Here is a 9,693-nt window from a genome sequence, read left to right on the forward strand (position 1 = left end):
CAAAGTAACGTCTTAATCTATTAGAAATGTTTTAGTTTAGTAGATCCTTAAAGTGATGGTATTGTTGACATTTTACAATGTATTCACGGTGTGTTGTTCCAGAATTCATACAGAGTTACACCAGGATCGGGTTGAGGATCACATTTTGCACGTTAGTATATACTTACGACGTTCTAACAATGTTCAGTTTTTAAGAATGCGTTTCGTGCAACCACTTCTTTGTTATATTATATTGACATCGGCAGGTTGTACGCCAGTATTTATGTGGTTGCCGTATACACATCGATGAATGTTGCGATCACATTTTGAGTCTCGTCCGTGTATTACACGCACGAGTTCGTGTGACGTTGTGGGAGTCGTATATACACTGATGTGATGTCTAAATAAATAATAGGTGTAAGATTTTGTGGGCGAGCGTAGCCGACCGGCGAACTTAGTGTGCCGAATTAGTGCAGCGAGCTTATGCACGCACCGGTGACGCGGGCGCAGACCTTTTGTTACTTTTGTTTCTTTTGTTTCTTTTATTTCTTTTGCGCCTTTGTTCTATTGCCAGCTTTCACTCGGTCGCAGAGCACATTGCGCCCCAGAGTCCTACGACGAATGCACGTCCTTTTTGCTCGCACTCAAGCGCTAATAAAAATTTGTTCGTGTGTTAAATAAATTGATAAAGTGTTACAAATATCTTTGAATAAGCCACTAACTCTTTAACGTGATATTGCTGCCGCGTGATGGACACTGTTATACAGCCTGAAGGTGTCTGATATTCGACGGACAACGATGAACGTATCACTCTTCAAGCCCTGAGCCTCGTGTATGGTGATGTCCTTGAATCTGTCTTTGTACTACAGCCTTGGCAAATGCTTACTCAGACACTGCTCCCGATTCGCATCCAAAAGACGTAACCACGTGACCTTATGTGAAAACCTTATTATACCTTCGCTCAACTTACCGCACCTTCTCAAGAAAAAATCTACAGCAGAATCTTTTGATGAGTTGGCTCGGCACATTGTCCTAAATCTCAAGGCATTTAACGGTCTGTAGCGCTTGGGCAGCGACTTGAAATAAAATAATGTAGCAACTAATATATAATTGAGTATTTGAAATTGTATTGTTAATAAGTATAAATTTTAGCTGTATTTAGCCGTAAGAGAAAATTGTGTAAGAGAAATTGTAAAAAATTATAAAACGCTCTCGTGCCTCGCAGCTGGGAGAAGAAAGATCCGTATCAAATAGCGGCAATCTTGTGGATCTTACATGCGTACACCAATACCCTTGAAAGATTTGTTAACTTTTTTAATCTAAATATAAGCGTTATGAGTTTGTTTTTATTTCCTGTATTTATTATGTCTCTGTCACTATTTTTAATGTATGTTATTTAAAATGTATTTCGAAGCAACCGTTTAAATAGTTTTGGACATAGTTTTCTTCTACAAATTTTAAATATCATCGGATGTATATTAGGGGGGCCGGAAAGTAATGTCGTTTCTGTCGACATATTTTACAGATAAACTAATTGATTTTTACCGCTCCCGCGTTGTAAATTTGTATTTTGTTTTTATTAAATTTTAATTATCCTTTGTCTTTAAATCACTATGTTTATTTTGGTTACTTTGTGATTCGAATTTGATAAAATTCAAACACATTGCATCGATTTTTGAGATTATGATATCATTTTAAAGCTTATAAAATATGCTATCAAAATATATATAAAACATTTTTTTTATTCTTTAAAAATTTAATACACTTTTTATTCATTATGTAAAGATGAGTCGATTCGGATGCACGCAAGTTTAGACGGTAAAAGGTTGTAGATAATGAAGGTGAATATATTGTTGATTAGAAATAAAAACTTGTTAATGTGTAGTTGTTTGAATTTAACTTAAGATAGTAATATAACTTACCGGTCCCTCTAACATATAAATCGAAAATACTAGCACTGCGTGAGTGCGGGAACCTTCAGTTATTAAACTGAAAATATGTATACTAGATGGCAAAAGGTTGTTGATAATGAAGGTGAATATATTGTCGATTAAAAATAAAAACATGCTAAAAAGGTAGTCGTTTAAATTTAACTTAAGATAGTAATATAACTTACCGGTCCCTCTAACATATAAATCAATAATACTGGCACTGCGTGAGTGCGGGAACTTTCAGATATTTAACTCAAAATTTGTATACTAAATGACAAAAGGTTGTTGATAATGAAGGTGAATATGTTGTCGTTTACAAATGAAAACTTGTTAAAATGTAGTTGTTTGAATTTAACTTAAGTTAGTAATATAACTTACCGATCCGCCTAACATATAAATCAATAATACTAGCTCTGCGTGAGTGCGGAAACTTTAAAATATTAAACTGAAAATTTGTATACTAGATGTCAAAAGGTTGTTGATAATGAAGATGAAAATATTGTCGTTTACAAATGAAAACTTGTTAAAATGTAGTTGTTTGAATTTAACTTAAGATAGTAATATATCTTACCGGTCCCTCTAACATATAAATCAATAATACTAGCACTGCGTGACTGCGGAAACTTTAGTCATTAAACTAAAAATTTGTATACTAGATGTCAAAAGGTTGTTGATAACGAAGGTGAATATATTGTTGATTATAAATAAAAACTTGTAAAAAATGTAGTCGTTTAAATTTAACTTAAGAAAATGATATAATTTACCGATCCCCCTAACATATAAATCAATAATACTAGCACTGCGTGAGTGCGGGAACACTCAGATATTAAACTGAAAATTTGTATACTAGATGTCAAAAGGTTGTTGATAATGAAGGTGAATATATTGTTGATTAGAAATAAAAACTTATTAAAAATGTTGTCGTGTGAATTTAACTTAAGAAAGCGACATTACTTTCCGGTCCCCGTAATATGTTACAAATTATCTTTTCGTTATTATCTTTTTATTTTTGGTATTTTTAAATTATGATTAGACATTGAAACGAGGCTCTGAACACGCTATTTAATGAACTGGGCTTCGCATACATTACTTTCCGGTCCGCAAAATATAATTTTACGAATACTTACATTTTGAATGTTAAGGTAAAGTGGCTTTGGAAATATAAGTAAGTTAAGAAACTTAGTAAATATTTACGTCAGTTCCTCAGGGGACCACGCTACGCAAATAACAGTGAGCAGAAACAACTTGCCATTGTTTTATCTCTCTTAATAACGTTTAGCGTAAACACTGGCATGCAATTAATTTTAAGCACGAACTTTAACTCGGTATTTCATTGCGTGCTTTCGGGGAAAAATATCTCCCGGTCGGGAGCTCGGATTAATTTGTGTACGATAAAAATGTTTGTTCACCGTCAGATAAACGAAAAAATGTGAGATTGTAAAGTTATGTTCAAAATATATGTTATAATGTGATCATAGTTTTCGTTTGTGAATATTGGACCTGTATACCAACTGTGGTGTTATAGATATGATTTACTAGTAGGGCTTACACCCAAATTATAGATTTTGACAGTGCTTTAAGCTCAATGGAAGGCTAAAGAATAAAATATTTTTTTACATATAAAATACGCAATAATATTCAACAGTAAAATACTTTTACTAAAACTACATATTAAATATTTTATATTTTTTATTTAAGATTAAAATCATAAGATTGCTACCGGACACCCTGTGGAATGTTACGCAAGGCATAGACCTCTCGGAAAGATATCAATGGCGGAGTCTATGTCTACGATAAAAAGCAAAAGAACTAAAAAACTCTACTCATCCTTTAAGCAATTTTAAAATTACAACGTGAAACGCGGCGTAGTTGACGGAGGAACTACGTTCGAAGTTATAGACAATTACACACACTCACATGCACACACAGAGAGAGAGAGAGAGCGAGAGAGAATGCTCAGAAAAACTATCTGAATTTTTTAATAAACTCTATAGACTAAGGTTATATATATTTGTTAAAAGAATTTGGACAAAAAGATGTACATTGCAAGACGTTTAATGTTAAAAGCTGCACATTAAATTTTTCTTCTCACTTAAACAACTTGTGTAAGCAAGTGTACAAACTGTGCAACAGACGATGCCTAATCCTCATAGTCGGAGCACGGAGCTGTGTTAATAATTTGCGACGTCCGAGCCGATCTTAATTCCTGTTGTAAATCAACTCACGGATCTATTTAAACCACTCGTGTGGTTTAAAAGTTTTGTACATGGATCTAGTCTTGATTTATTTTCTTACTTAAATCTCACTTCGTTTTATGCAACGTGACATAACATTAACAGCAAGCACTAATAAGTCGAATTTTAAAATCAGGCTTTATAGTAAGTTACCAACAAGTCTTGAGTTCGAGAAACTTAAATAAGTAAAATACCATGTAGTCTATCACCTGTTTGTTGATCTGATCTGGAAAAATTATTAACTGCATTTTACATTACTAATGCCACGAGGAAAGCAGGGGACACAAAAGATACGATACAGCTAATTTTTATGTCAAGAAGTTTCTGTATCAGCGTGAAAAGTCCCCAGGTAGGCTCTCGCGCAGTGTTGTTAAAATAAAACAAATAAAATATTAAAAAAAAATGAAAATTGAAATAATAAGAAAATCGTCAAAAAAATATTATTAATAAAAATTGTGTTAAACAGACATGTTAAATTATTAAAATAATTCTTACAATAAATTATTAATTATAATGTAGCGAAATAATCACAGTTGTCAAAATGCTTTCGCTTATCTGTCAATCCATCGGTCTACGCATGCGCAAAAACTAAGTACGCGCGGCGTATGATTTGTAGGCGGTTGTCAAAACCGCGTCTCACGCTGAAAAATATTATGAAATATAATAATGGCGAACTGCCTCAAGTGACATATGTGTTATTGTTAGTAAATTTGTATTAAATCTTTAGTGCTTGATGGAATATTGAATTAAAGACTATTTTATATTAATTTTGAATCAATGTTTAATATTTGCAAATGAGTGGTGAAAATTTTATGTAAAAATGATTTCATTCGTATGACAAACAATTTATTACGGCGTTGGTGTATCTGAAGTTGTAGGCGGATGACATTTAAAATAAACTGTGTCTATCTTTCATCCAAGGGTTTAATTTTTGTGCTCCAGCTCGTTAGGTGTTGTCTCTAACATTGCCTACCTAACCTGTTAAACTCCAGCACAACTGGAATTATATGTAAAGAAAGGGCTTATTTTCGTTTAGACACGTTTCCGTCAAGTGTAGCGTGATACGTTCTCAGGTAGACCCACGTGCCGGTAAGGACTGGCCGTGTAATGTAAAAATAAAACAAACAAAGAAAATAGTAAAATAAAAGAATAAATAAAAATTATAAGAAAATTGCAAAAAAAATAGTAAAAAATTGGAATTGTAATAGATACACATGTATTCTAAATGAAATAATTAAACAAAAATTTGAAAAACTGTACTTTAGATAAAAAGACTGCAATTAGGCGGTAGAGAATAAGATGGCTGTATAATAAAAATAACGTCCCCAGGTAATTAATGCCAGTTGTCCTGTGTTCAGAGGATTCCGTACAGATTCCAAGTTCAAGATGTGGAGAAATAGAGGGAGCAACCATCGCTTCCCTGATGGACGACTACAATCTGTACCCTTCATTCCTTGAGTAGTATGAAATGTTGTGCAGACCACTATAAACATGGAAATGATTCAAACCTAGATCTTAAAAGTCGGTAAGACTTGTAGGAAATAAAAATAAAAATCAAAACTGTGTAAAAATCCTATGAAAAGAAATACTGGAAAAAAAAATAAATTAAAAAAAATATGGTTTTTAATTCTAATTGTAAAACTATAAATAAAATGTATTATATTAAAATGAGTCATAAATATCTGTGATATGTTATATAAAATTATGATCAGGAAATGTAGATGATAGAAGAATGACGATGTATGAAAGAAGATTTGCAAAAGAGGAAAGATATAACATGTGAAGCACAAAAGGAAAGCAAAGTAGGCATTTATAAGAAAAGATCTTTTACCCAAAATGTAACGACTCTACCACACATGGGGGAACGAGACGTCTTCAGAAATCTGTGAGGTGATCGTATTGACATCTGGAATGATGATGTTCAATCTAAAACACGCATCTGTACTTATGAAAGGCTTTTTATATTTTACATGAGGAAAATGTATTCCCTTGCAAGAGCAGGTTGTGTAGAATTTTCTCCCACTAAAACCCCTCCTATTTTCTTCCATTATCTCTATACGGTAAAGTCCCGATAATACTTTTCCCAAGGACTACAATATTGCTGTAATTTTTGTGATTAATACAGCCATCAAACTCACGGCCTTTGGATCAAAAACCACGAGATAATTGTAGAGAGATTAAATTATGTTGACATTAATAAAATACTTTAAAATTAATTATATAAACATTCGCTTTTTACGCACTATAACAATTTTGTACAAACACACGCGTTTCAGTATTTCACATAAATGAATTCTAAATATTTACGATTGTTTCAACGCTGTGAATCGATTCGGGGTTTCACTTAACATATATGAAATATTTTAAAAATTCCATTACCTTTGTATGTCGCGGCATGACAAGTATATTCGTATATTTATTTTTATTACTATAATATTATATATAATGGAAACATAATGAGAACAATGGTAGCTCAGCGGTAGAGGATTGAGAATAGCAAACGTAGGTTGTAGATTCGATTCTCGGGTAATGTAAATAATATATAAAGGATTGCTACTTTTTATTTATATTATAGTTTTAGTCTAATTATTCCATTATACACACACACACAGAGATATACCTATTAATCCTACTTTATAAATAAGAGATGATATCCATAATCTTGAGTTTCAATTTTTTATATCTGACAGTTCCTGCGAAATTCCCTGTCAATATTAACTCTTACATCCTTCTATCTTAATGTGGCTCGATAAACATATTGATATATATATATTTATACACACACACGCTCACACATATATATGTATTTTTATATATATATATGTTTCTGTATCTGTAAGAACGTAAGTTTGTTGCACTGTATTTGTTTAAGTAAATTAAGTTAATATCACAGTACACTAGATGGCGTTGTTAGTCGATTAAATCACGATTGAAGGTGAGAGGTTTTTTTCTATAGAAAAATCATTCGAAATTAACACCTGGTTGTCATTACATGTCCGCATAGACAAATGGTATTTCTATTAATATGTAATGTACATATACATCGATTAAGGTAATATTGAATTTGAATTTCGATTGAAGGATCCAACAGCGAACATTCGAAATACCAGAAGTTACAATTAAGTAGGCTTCACTTTCATGTGTTGATTATTTAGCCAACCGTATCATTTACATTGCAAACTGTTCGACCGTTTATCCGGTTTGCGGTTGTTGTTTATTAACTAGTTGCGGTTTTTGTACAACCTTACTACTCCGATCGTTATAACATCGCTTATGCGATTTATAGCTTTTGCCAATTTCAATAGCTCTCCTTTATAATGCGTATTATCCTATAATTATAACAGTGGTGCTATTGATATTTTATAATTATCTTCTTGTAAGAAAAGGACCAATATGTAGCCACTTCCGCACATGCAGTGGTAGTCGTGCAATAAAGTGCACCGCCCGCCAGCCCGCTGATAAATGCGTATGCGGCAAACAATGCGAATCACACAACCGCCACCACCAAATTACTCAACACATGTTTCCCCCCTCCACGGGGCATCTTCAGGAGTTATGTTACACCGATTAGTGCCAAACACAGAGTTGACTCTCGGCGGGCGGTGCACTTTATTGCACGACTACCACTGCATGTGCGGAAGTGGCTAGATATTGGTCCTTTTCTTACTTAGGATGGACTTCCGCGAGGTAACGCCTGATTCCATTATAATCTTCTTGTTGTTGGAACAGCTGAGAATTGGTGATCGTGGTGAATTTTGGAAGATGCCCATGCTTTGCAAAGAGACGTGCATTGACTGAGATAAAAAAGAGATACTTTGGCGTCCATTTTCACTGACCGAACTCTTTGTTGTTTAATTAAATTTAAATCTTACTAATACTGCTTTGAAAGCTCGTTCCAAAATTGAGCTCCTTTTTAGTCCATAGACATACGCAGCAAGACGTAGACTTTCCCTAAAGATATCTATGAGGTGATATACTATGATATATATTACGATACGGAGAAAACTATGCTGCCCATCCTCTGGAAACTTTATCGTGAACAGTGACAATTCTATATAATTAATGCTTAAAAATTAAACCCAAGTGTCAATCCTTACTGCTGTCATTACCATATATCTTCTGTTTCTTCAGTTGATAGATGCCCACTGCAAGGTATAGGCTTCCGCCTAAAATCGCCACGATGAGCATTCTTACACAGCCTTTACTATCTACCGGTCGTGGTCGCCACTTGAGATTCTTTCGGCCCCAACGACCATCGGTATGGGCGATGTTCTCCGCTAGCTGCCATTTTTGACTAGCAATCCTTCTAGCTGCGTTGGTCTAACATATATTTAATTATGAAAATTTTTCGAATTTTACATTTAGGCGATAGACAGCTAATAAGGTTTTTATATTTCGAATAAGGTGTTATAAAGGTATAGAAAATTATATTGAGATACTCTAATAAGAATGTAGAAAGAATATTTTTAAGTATAGTATACAGTTTAAATTAAGAATTTAAAAGTTTAGATAAAAAATGTCTTGTTTAATAAATAATTTAAATTAAAAATTTATTATTAATCTTCGTAAACACCCTAAGCGTCGTTGTAAAAACTCTTCAAACAAATTAGAATTTTAATTTGAAATTAAAACAAAGACTAATTTTGCGTAATCCGCATTTCTCGTGGCCCAATAAATTTTCTATCATAATATCTTGACATAATAATTATTGATAGATTTAAATGTGTTAATATTGAAAAAAATATGTAACATCTAAGGAGCAATGTACAATATCCTTCGGTATATAAAGACGAAAGTCTATGACCAATGTGTTTGTTTTATGGACCTCTTGTTCTACCCTGCTGTGGTAAAGCAGGGACTATTTTTACAATTAATAATTATTTACTTAATATTATTATTGCCATGTTCTTCTCCCATCATTTTCTTTTATTTTGTACATCGCCTCACTTCTTTCGCCCTCCTTTCCCCCCCTTTCTTTCGAATCCTACATTAACATTTTCGTTTATTTCTGTTTTTTATATTTTTTTATTATGATCTATGTTTGAAATTTCAGTTTTTTTGCCAACGTTTTTACAGTGTTTTAGTAAAATAGTCAGTAAGAAAAGAACCAATATGCAGCTACTTCCGTTAATGCAGTAGTAGTCGTGTAATAAAATGCACCGCCCGCCAGCCCGCTGATAAATGCGCGTGCGGCAAATAATGCGAATTACACAACTGCCACCGTTAAATCACTCAACACATGTTTCACCTCTTCACGGGGAATCCTCAGGAGTAATGTTACACCGATTAGTCCCAAACACAGAGTCACTCAGTCAGTCAGATCAGCGGGCTGGCGGGCTGTGCACTTTATTGCATGACTACTGCTGCATTGGCGGAAGTAGCTTTATATTGGTACTTTTCTTACTTAGAATGGACTTCCACAAAATAACACCTGAATCCATTAGATAAAAAGTCAGTCTCTTAATCTATTTTAACGACCTAACAGTAAGTTTTTAAGATTACGTTTCGAGCAACCACTTCGTCATTCCTACTACATATTGCCATCCTCA

The sequence above is a fragment of the Battus philenor genome, unplaced genomic scaffold (genome assembly GCF_028537555.1).
Source record: "Battus philenor isolate CCGP_79_NKW_IND1 unplaced genomic scaffold, ilBatPhil1.0.hap1 SCAF_5, whole genome shotgun sequence".
NCBI lineage: Eukaryota > Metazoa > Arthropoda > Insecta > Lepidoptera > Papilionidae > Battus > Battus philenor.